This window comes from Muntiacus reevesi, chromosome 7 (assembly GCF_963930625.1).
Source record: "Muntiacus reevesi chromosome 7, mMunRee1.1, whole genome shotgun sequence".
NCBI classification, from domain to species: Eukaryota; Metazoa; Chordata; class Mammalia; order Artiodactyla; family Cervidae; genus Muntiacus; species Muntiacus reevesi.
The window spans coordinates 37,105,595-37,115,995 of NC_089255.1; positions in this window are offsets into that span (position 1 = coordinate 37,105,595).

Consider the following 10,401-nt stretch of genomic DNA (forward strand, 5'->3'; position numbering starts at 1 on the left):
AGTGAAAAAAAAAACCTGGGTAGAAATTCCTACACACTCAGACCAAAGGATACAATCCCAAGAAGGCTTCCAATTTTGAAAATGGACAACATACATAAATACTCACCAATTTTTATAAATATATGAAAAAAACCTAACTAGTAAGTAAATAAATGCAAATTAAGGAAAAATGGAATTCACTTACTGCCTGTAAATTTGGTAACTTTTTTTTTTCTTAAAGATAGTCACCATTGTTGAAAAGTGGAAGGGTACTTATATACTGTTATGTAAAATGCAAGTGTAAATTGGTAAACCTGCAGGAAAACAATGTGGCAATATTCAGGATGCTTTTTTTAAAGATGTGTACTCCTTGGCTTGGTAGTTGCATTTTTAAGACTATATCCTGGAGAAATAATTCAAGATCAAGTGAAGTTTTAGCTATATCATTATTGGCAATGGAGAAAAATTAAAAATAACTTAGATACCCTCAATAAAGAACACTGGCTAAACTACAGTCACACATACAATGTAATACACTGCAGCCTTTAAAAGTACTGTGGAACATTGGTTCTTAAAGTGTGGTCCACAGACCCCATGAGGGTTCCTAAGATTGGGAAAGTTCGTGAGGTAAAAACTTTTTGTGGTAATGATGAAGACGTTATGTGCCTTTTTTAAAGAAAAACATGTTGGTGTTTGTAATTACTGTTGCAGAAGCAATGGTGGGTGAAACTTGGCTGCAGCACAAAATAAAGGCAGTGACACCAACAGCAACTAGTCCCTGAAGTCACTAGTCATTTCTTCACCACCTTTCTTTCTCTTGCTTAAAAAGAATGGGGGTGGGGAGGGTGAGGAGCCTGTTTCCCTTAACAATGTTCTTGATGCAACAGTAAAAATGACTAATTTTATTAAATCTCAATCTGTGAGTCTTCTAATAGTCTGTATAATGAACAGGGAGGTATACATAAAGCTTTTCTGCTATATCCAAAGTGTTATGGTTGATTTGAAGAGAAGCACTTCTGTGATGGAGTTGCTAGCTGAACCAGCCACCTTTATCATGGAACACTATATTTATTTAAAACCACTGACAGGTAATCTACGGTTATTCAGTCTTAGGTATTTGGCAGGCACTTTCTCACATATGAACAAATACGCCTTTCTCTTCAAGGAAAATATTTTTTGTCTATAATAAAATTCTAGCTTTCAAGTGAATGTTTTGTGGAGAACTTGTGTCTGCCACTGTGAATTTGACAAAGTCTTAGTGAATTTGGTGGGATATTAAAACATATTATTGTGTAGTATTGTATAATGAAAAGTATTGACATTTGGAAGATCCATATAAGTCAATGAACCAGTATTTTCTAAATGACAAATACAGATTGTTATGAAATCCAGCATGGGTAAAAGATCTCTTCAAATTGCTAAATAGACCAGTAGAATTCAATGTTTTGGAGTAGAAAAATTTCAGATTCCACATTGAATTAATCTGTAAGATTTTGCTATTGGACCAGTTCTGGTGTAGCTTCAAAGAGTAATATCCACAGTTATCTGAAAACACACTCCTCCTTTTTCCAACTATGTATCTGTTTGAGGCCAGAGCTTCTTCATATCTTTGAACAAAAACAACATGTTACAGTAGATTGAATGAAGAAACAGATATGAGAACCCAATTGTCTTCTATTAAAAAGATTTGCAAAATTGTAAAACATCGCCACACTTGTTTGTTTTGGAAAACCTGTTTTTCATTTATAAATGTTATTTATTTTAACATAGATTGGCAGTTTATTTTAGACAAATTGTTATTTGTAAATTTTACTCAGTTTTAGTTTCTAATACAGTAGATATCAACAGATCAACATAAACAGAAAAATTTTGAGTTACCTAAATTTTAAAGAGTATAAAAAGATCTTGAGTCCACAATTTGAGAGCCACTGTCATAGAGGCATTCTTACTGACTTGGGATGATATTGGCCCAATGTATTATTGTGTGGAAAAACCAAGTTTCTAAAACAGTATGATTCTATCTTGGTAAGACAAATGCACCTAGATATTTAATGAATACTAATCACCAAAATATTAATCTCAGTTACCCTGAGTTGCAAAATTGTGAAAATTCTATTTTTCTACTTTGTGTTTTTCTTACAATAAGTGTTTATTACTTGTTTAAAATTTAAATCTACTTCTTTTTTAAGTTAGAAAAATTATTGAATACCCAGCTAGCTAACTAGATAGTAGATATAGACACCCAATCTATCCAGATCACAAATCTCCCTTGCCAATGTCTTCCCTGATCTAACCCATTGTAGTGGGGTCTTTGCCTCTTCTTGGAGGAACTAGTAGCTCTACAGCTTTAATTTGTTAGTTCCTTAAGTGCAGGAACCAAGCTATATACATAGAAATGTCAACTACTATGTTAAAGATTTTGATGCATGTCTTTAAATGCATCACCAGGGATGTCCCTGGTGGTCCAGTGGCTAAGACTCTGTGCTCCCGATGCCAAGGGCCAGGGTTCGGTCCCTGGTCAGGGAACTAGATCCTACATGCCACAAATAAGAGTTTGCATACTGTAATTAAAGATCCTGTGTGCCACAACTAAGACCCAGTGCAGCCAAATAAATAAATATTCAAAAATTATATACAAACTCTCAAAAGAATCCTATAATGTTGTTCCTGTTATCACCATTGTACAGTCAAAGAAATTACAGCTTGAACAAGGGAGATTACTTGTTCAAACCTGAAATTGGTAAGTAACAAAATGTAGATTCAAAACCTAGGTCTGGGGACTTCCTTGGTGGTGCAGTGGGTAAGACTCTGCTTGCCAATGCAGGGGACATGGGTTCAGTCCTTGGTCCAGGAAGATTTCACATACTGAGAAGCAACTAACTAAGCTCATGAGCCACAGCTGTAGCCTGCACACCTAGAGCCTGTGCTCCACAACGAGAAGCCACTGCAAAGAGAAGCCCGCATACCACAGTGAAGAGTAGCCCTGCTCTCCACAACTAGAGAAAGCCCTCGCAAAGCAGTGAAGATCCAGCACAGCCAAAAAAGAAAAAAAAGAGCCCCAAACCTAGATCTGACTGGCTTAAAAAATTGTAACTTTGAGCACTTCAGTCTCCTACCTCCTATTTAAGAAAGAGACAAAAAGAAGGAAAGAAAGAAAGAGGGCAGAATAAAGAAATTTAAGTCTCTTTTACCACGTTCTATGTTATAAATCTCTTCATTAGGTATCTGGCACACCTTTAACATCCTAGTACATTTATATTAGACATTTTACAGGGCTTAATAAGTCACAAGTTATATAAACTTAGATTTATCATTGCCTTTTCTGATCTAGACAAAGGTGTGATTTGGCCTAATTTAGAATAGAATTATGAATTTCTTTGATTCTTATACAGAGACATACTTCTTTTTTTAATTAATGTCAGTTCACAGTAACTTTTGTGAGTAAATAAGCTACACAATCACTTTTCAGGTCCCATTTTACTGTTTGAAGTGTTATCAACAACTGATAATTTCTGGATTCTCCAGGATGAGTTAGCTGGGACAGCCATGCTCAGAATGGTTTTCCTTAGACTCCTCATTTATGGGTTGTACTAGAGGTTTTCAACCCTGGTTACACATTCAGTTCAGTTTAGTCACTCAGTCCTGTCCGACTCTTTGCAACCCCATGGACTGCAGGCTTTCCTATCCATCACCAACTAATAGAGCTTACTCAAACTCATGTCCGTTGAGTCAGTGATGCCATCCAACCATCTCCCTCTGTCGTCCCCTTCTCCTCCTGCCTTCAATCTTGCCCAGCATCAGGGTCTTTTCCAGTAAGGCAGAATTGGTTACACATTAGGATCTTCCTAATACCAGGCTTCATTCTAGTGATTTTGATTTAATTAGAAAGGGGTGAGACTGGAGTGTTCATTTTTTTAAACCTCTCCCAAGTGATCTTAATGAGCAATCAGGAACCCTAAGGTGATTCCATTATATATGTATGCATTTTTTTAAGCTTTAAACATTTTATTTTGTATTGGGGTATAGTAGATTAACAATGCTGTGGTAGTTGTTTCAGGTGAATAGAAAAGGGACTTAGCCATATATACACACGTATCCATTCTCTTCCAACCCCCCCCCCCCCCACCTTCCATCCAGGCTGGCACAACATTGAGCAGAGTTCCATGTGCTATACAATAAGTCTTTGTTGGTTATCCATTTTAAATATAGCAGTGTGTACATGACCTTCCCAAAGTCCCTAACTATCCCTTTCCCCATAAGTTCATTTTATGAGTCTGTGAGTCTGTTTTGTGAGTAAGTTCATTTGTATCATTTTTCTTTTTTAGATTCCAGTTACAAGGGATGTCATATGATATTTCTCCTTCTCTGTATGACTTCATTCAGTATGACACTCTCTAGGTCCATTCATGTTGCTGCAAATGGCATTATTTCATTCTTTTTAATGGCTGAGTAATATTCCATTGTATATATGTACCACATCTTCTTTACCCATTCTTCTGTTCCCTGCTGGCTCAGAGGTAAAGAAGCCTCCAACAATGCAGGGTGATTCTGTTTTAATGACCTCATTCTCTGGAATATTTTCTTATATAGAATGATAGTAGCATCTGCATAATTCCTCCTGCCTGATAACAAACCCTTGCTATTCCTCATTGAGATTAGGGAAGAGCGGTCTTCCTAGTTGGTCTCCTTACTTCCTCTTTGCTCAAATTTATATTCTTAAATATAAATCTGATCATGTGACTTACCTCAGTGTATTAGGCAACTGCTCTATAGGCTAAAGTCTAACCCTTAAGCATGACATTCAAAGCCCTTCTCAAACTGGCTTGAAATGATTTTTGCTAGTCTTGCTTCTCTGACACCACTCATCTTAAACTATCAAACTGTGTTTTCCACACACTATACAGTCTCATGCTTTCTGTGGTTTTGCATAGGTTAGCTCCTTGGCCTAGAATGCCCACCTCCTTCACAACTCTTGCTGTAAAGAGATTTTGGTTAATTCTTTAGGGATCAGCTTATATAAGACTCCATCTGAGACGTTTTCTGATTCAGTCATTCTCCAGCAGCCATAATTCTCCCTCTGTGTTTTCATTGCACTCTAAATGGCTCTGTGGCAGCACTTAGCATGTGAGAGTTATCTAGATGCCTGTTGACCCTGCTAGACTGTGAGATTCTTGAGAACAGGAATTCTGTCTCAGCTTTGTATTCATTAGCACACAGTGGCTGCCTGCCATATCGTAGATGGTCAAAACTTATGAAAAAATCTCAGAAAAGATGAAAATACTACATGATGCAAATTACTATGATTTATAAATGGTTCTTAAAATACAATCTTAAAAATCAACTCACATCCATTGACAGATGAATGGATAAAGAAGTTGTGGTACATATACACAATGAGATATTACTTAGCCATAAAAAGGAACGCATTTGAGTCAGTTCTGATGAGGTAGATGAACCTAAAGCCTGTTATACAGAGTGAAGTAAGTCAGAAAGAGAAAGATAAATATCGTTTACTAATGCATATATACGGAATCTAGAAAAATGGTACTGAAGAATTTATTTGCAGGGCAGCAGTGGAGAAACAAACATAGAGAATAGACTTATGGACATGGGGAGAGGGGAGGAGGGGGTGAGATGTATGGAAAGAGTAACATGGAAACTTACATTACCATATGTAAAATAGACAGACAGTGGGAATTTGCTGTGTGTCTCAGGAAACTCAAACAGGGGCTCTGTATCAACCTGGAGGGGTGGGATGGGGAGGAGATGGGAGGGAGGTTCAAAAGGGAGGGGATATGTATATACCTATGACTGATTCATGTTGAGGTTTGACAGAAAACAAAATTCTGTAAAGCAATTATCCTTCAATTAAAAAAAATCAACTCATAGAACATGCGGTGGTCCCACAATAATTTCCAAATCCAGCTTAGAAACTAGCACTTATTATATTTATTTCATCATTAAAGGCTTCTTTCTAGGAATCTTAGAGTTTTCAGCCTGAGACCTTCTTAAACTGCAAGTTATTGAGAAGGATGACTTCCTATCAGTTTACCTTTTGATAGGGCTCAGTTTAACAGATGCCTGAAATTCAAGTGCTATGAACGGTGTTAGAGGTTGGGTTTCAAAAGACACTAATTCTGAAGCAGAGATTAGTATACAGGTTTATTAGGGAGATCAACACCTGTAGGAAAGAGACAGAATGGGAAAGAAACATGATTAGGCCGAGGGAGAAGCCGACCTGCAATGCAATTTGAATGCAGGCCTCAGCCAACTCTGGTGATTTCTGAAGCTGAACTCATTCTTCAGAGTCAGGGCCAGGGTGAGTAGGCCTTTGTATCTTCACACTGATCAGTCATTAGATGTGGGCAGCCCTGGCAAGAGGAGTTGCCTTGAGCAAGGCAGGCCTCTTCAGCAGAGGCAAATATTCCCTTCCTGCTGAGGCATTGCAGCCAGCAGCACTGCTAGCAGTGAGGGAAGTAAGTCCTTTGTTCTTGAAGGGGGTTTGGGTGGCACATCGTGGTTGCCAACACAGGAATGGTGAGAAAGCACTGATAAAAGACAGCTAAAAATGCCCAAAGGCAAATCTCACCTTCTTCAGTTTAGCCTATGGCCTTGGGAAACTGTGTGACCATGGAGACTGTGGGAACTCCAAATGCCTGGGATTTGAATCCTGAGTTCACCACTTCCCTGGTGACTCAGTTGGCAAAGAATCTGCCTGCAATACAGGAGACCTGGGTTCAGTCGCTGGGTCAGGTAGATCCCCTGGAGAAGGAAATGGCAGCCCACTCCAGTATTCTTGCCTGGAGAATTCCATGGACAGAGGAGCCTGGTGGGCTATAGTCCACAGGGTCACGAGTCAGACACGACTGAATGACTAACACTTTTCACTTTCACCACTTCCAGCCTACAAAGAATTAGGCAAGTCTAATAGAGTCTCTGAGCCTCAATTTTCTTATCTATAACTGTGTTGAAAAAAATTTCCCTGTTTAGGTAGTTGCATGAATTAAATAAGAAAACATATATGACACTTTGTCACTATCGAATGCCATACAGATATATCATGTTACAAATGTTTGATTTGTTGATGAGTTAAGAAACTTAAGTATCTGTTTATCTGTTCAAAAACTAGCAGGTAACAGAGAGGTAGTACAGCTCTTATATCATTCCCTCTTTAGCTCTTGCTCTGTATGCTCCATTGATCCAAGAGGCTTCCAAGATACCTACCTTAAGATTTTTTTTTAATACTATATTTTGACGCAGTAAATTCCTTCCCTAAGAATGCATGTGAATTTGGTAGTATTATCTTGGACCAGAGGAATTGTAATTGAATTATATGTCAGCTATTTCTGTATTAATGTCTTACAGGGCCTTTATATATGAAGTGCTAAAGATGGGAGCTGATGATCTCAGAACAGAAGGCAGCTTAGGCACTCAGGAGCAGAATGGCAGAGGACAGATACAGAGGAGCTTAAGCTTTTGAGAGATGTGGAAAATGACAAACCCGAGCTGCTGATGACTGAAAGGGCTTGGGCTGTGAACCCATGAGAAAATCCATTAACCCCAAATGTATTGACTCATGTACTCTTTAAAACAGTTTTGAGAAGCAAATTTTGCTATAGTTCTCATTTTAGAGATAACAGTGGGTCAAAGAGGTTATTAGATTTGCCTAGTCAATAAAAAGTGACAGAGTTGACTTCAACACAGATTTCTCTGAGGTTCTTAGCCACAAGACTATATTGCCTGAAAAGTGTGACTTCAGCCTGACACCAATGGGTACTCCTGGAGAAGAGATTGTGACAAAGGAAGGGCAATAGTCGAAAATAACTCTGTGAATAAAGTAATAAAAGAAAGGACAGTGGCTTAAAAGACCTGGGTAGGTGGGGTGAATCATGTGGATAAAAAATCAGGGAGACCCAAAAAAGGCTGCACAGGATTTAAATGAATGTATTATTTTTACTGAGAATTTTCCGAAACTGCTTTATTGTTTCAGTAAGGCTACAACTGAAGGTAGAGGATGAAAAGATGAGAACACAATAATGTTTCTTTGGGTGGGGGAGAAAAAGGAAGAAAGGAAGAAGTGAGTGAAAGAAGTGGAGATGAGGCATGAAAAAAGCAAGGACTTGTGACCTGCATTGAAGGCAAATGGAGTTGGATTATAGAAGAGTCTAATGACCTTCCGGGCACAAGACGAAATAAGAAGGCAAGATGAGCAGACAAGAAGGTAAAGTGAGCAGACGAGAGAAAGGAAAAGGGGGATGAATGAAAATTAGTGGAGATAGAGAAGATAAACTCTTAACAAACTCATAAAGACATAAAGTAGGATAGTGGCTATTAGTGGCTCAGGGGTAGGGAGGGAAGAAGGAGGAATTAATGTTTAATGGTTACACATTTTCAGTTTGGAATGCTGAAGAGTTCTGGAGAAGGAAGGAGGTGATGGTTACACAACAAAGTGAATGTATTCAATGCCACTGAATTGTACACTTGAACATTGTCCAGGTGTGAGCTCAGTCACTCAGTCGTGTCTTACTCTTTGTGTCCCCATGGCCTGTGGCCTGCCAGGCTTCTCTGCCCATGGAATTTTCTAGGCAGGAATACTGGAGCAGGGTGCCACTTCCTACTCCAGGGGTTCTTCCCGACCCAGGGATCGAACCCATGTCTCTTGTGTCTCCTGGATTGGCAGGCATATTCTTTATCACTGGCACCATCTGGAAAGCCCTTAAATATTGTTAAGGTGTGTAAAACAAGGAATGTTACCAACCATTCCAGTTTGACAAGGATTAAGTTGCAACCCACTGCAGTTTCCAACCCTGAAGGGAATTTAAAATGGAGAAAATAGGAAACATTCTGTGCTTTGGATATAAGGACACCTAGAGAGTTAAGATGCATCTCTAAGGAAAGCTTTCAATGACCCCAGACTCTTCATCTTCCCACATTTGGAAAAGTACTAAAATCACTCCCTTGAAATATCTGTTCTTTTTGATTAGCAGTGATCTTTTTATGACTGACTACATGTTTTTCACAGCAAAACATTCACATATATACTGACTACTTCCTTGCTTCTTCACAGCAGTTTCTTAGAGCTATCTGAGATGCTGTCTCTTGGGCTATGGTTCTCAGTAATGTCTGTGAATAAAGCTGAAACTTACTGCTCTCAGGTTGTTTGAGTTTTTCAGTCAGCAGATATATAATGTGTTCAAGAGTCCTGGGTTCGATCCCAGGGTGGGAAAGATCCCATAGAGAAGAGAATGGCTACCCATTCCAGTATTCTTGCCTGGGAAATTCCAAGGACCAAGGAGCCTAGTGGGCTATAGTCCATGGGGTCACAAAGAGTTGGACATGACTGAGCAGTTAACATAGGTATTTTATCACAAATTTGAAAACAATTAAAAAAAACTTTATAAACACAATCCTCTTTAGATTATACTACTTTAACTCTCTATGGGAATTGAAACCATGCCCCACAGTGACAGGAATAGACTAGTGTAGTTATAAAGGTAGTTGTAGAAGTCCCAGTAGGGGTTTATAGGTAGAGAGGGAAACCTAGGGAACTTCGGGAGACCACTCTAAGTTAATGATAGCTCAAGAAAGGTATTGGAACCTCATGGAGTGAAGCAGGCTTGACTTCACTTGAATCCATAAATAAAAGCATGAGATATATCTCAGGTTATTAGGTGAAAGAAAAAAATTGTTACCACTCTTTTACTGATTTGAATCTGCATGATGATAGTCCTAGTTTGACCTCATAGGGTCAGACACTCTCATGCCCAATATGAAGGAGGAGCTAGTGATGTAAACCTGACGTCTATCTGAAGAATGAGGAAGAAGGCAGTCTTTTCCCCTGCCTTTCTTTCCTTTGATTGTAAAATTGTAGCACTTGCCTGGAAAATCCCATGGGCAAAGGATCCTGGTAGGCTATAGTCCATGTGGTTGCAAGGAGTTGGACACAGCTGAGTGAGTTCACTTTCACTTTAGCTGGATAGAGCCCCTTGCCTGCCCACTTGCATCTCTTACAAGCTTCCTATATTAATAAATCTACTTCTTGCCATCACTTTGCCTCTTGCTAAAGTCCTTCTGCACTGGGAATCAAAGAACATGAGTTTCAGTAAGTCCAGACACGAGGTGAGTGATTCTAATTAAAAGACCATGGGTTCAAGTCCCAGTCTGGGATTAGAGTAGGTTTGAGTCCCAGTCAGAGATGCACAGTTTCAACAGAGTTAACAGAAGTGGATAACTAATAAAAATTGTTGAGCTTGTCTTACAGAACAGCAGATGTGGTAACAGTTTGTTAAAACTGCTCTGCTTGTAAATGGCCTTCATTGATTCAAGTCACTTTCTTTCTTGTTAATTGCACACTCTCCTAGCTTCACACAGCCCAGTTATTTTGCAGGAACTTGGAGTTAGCTCTTGCCCAATGCAAGCTAG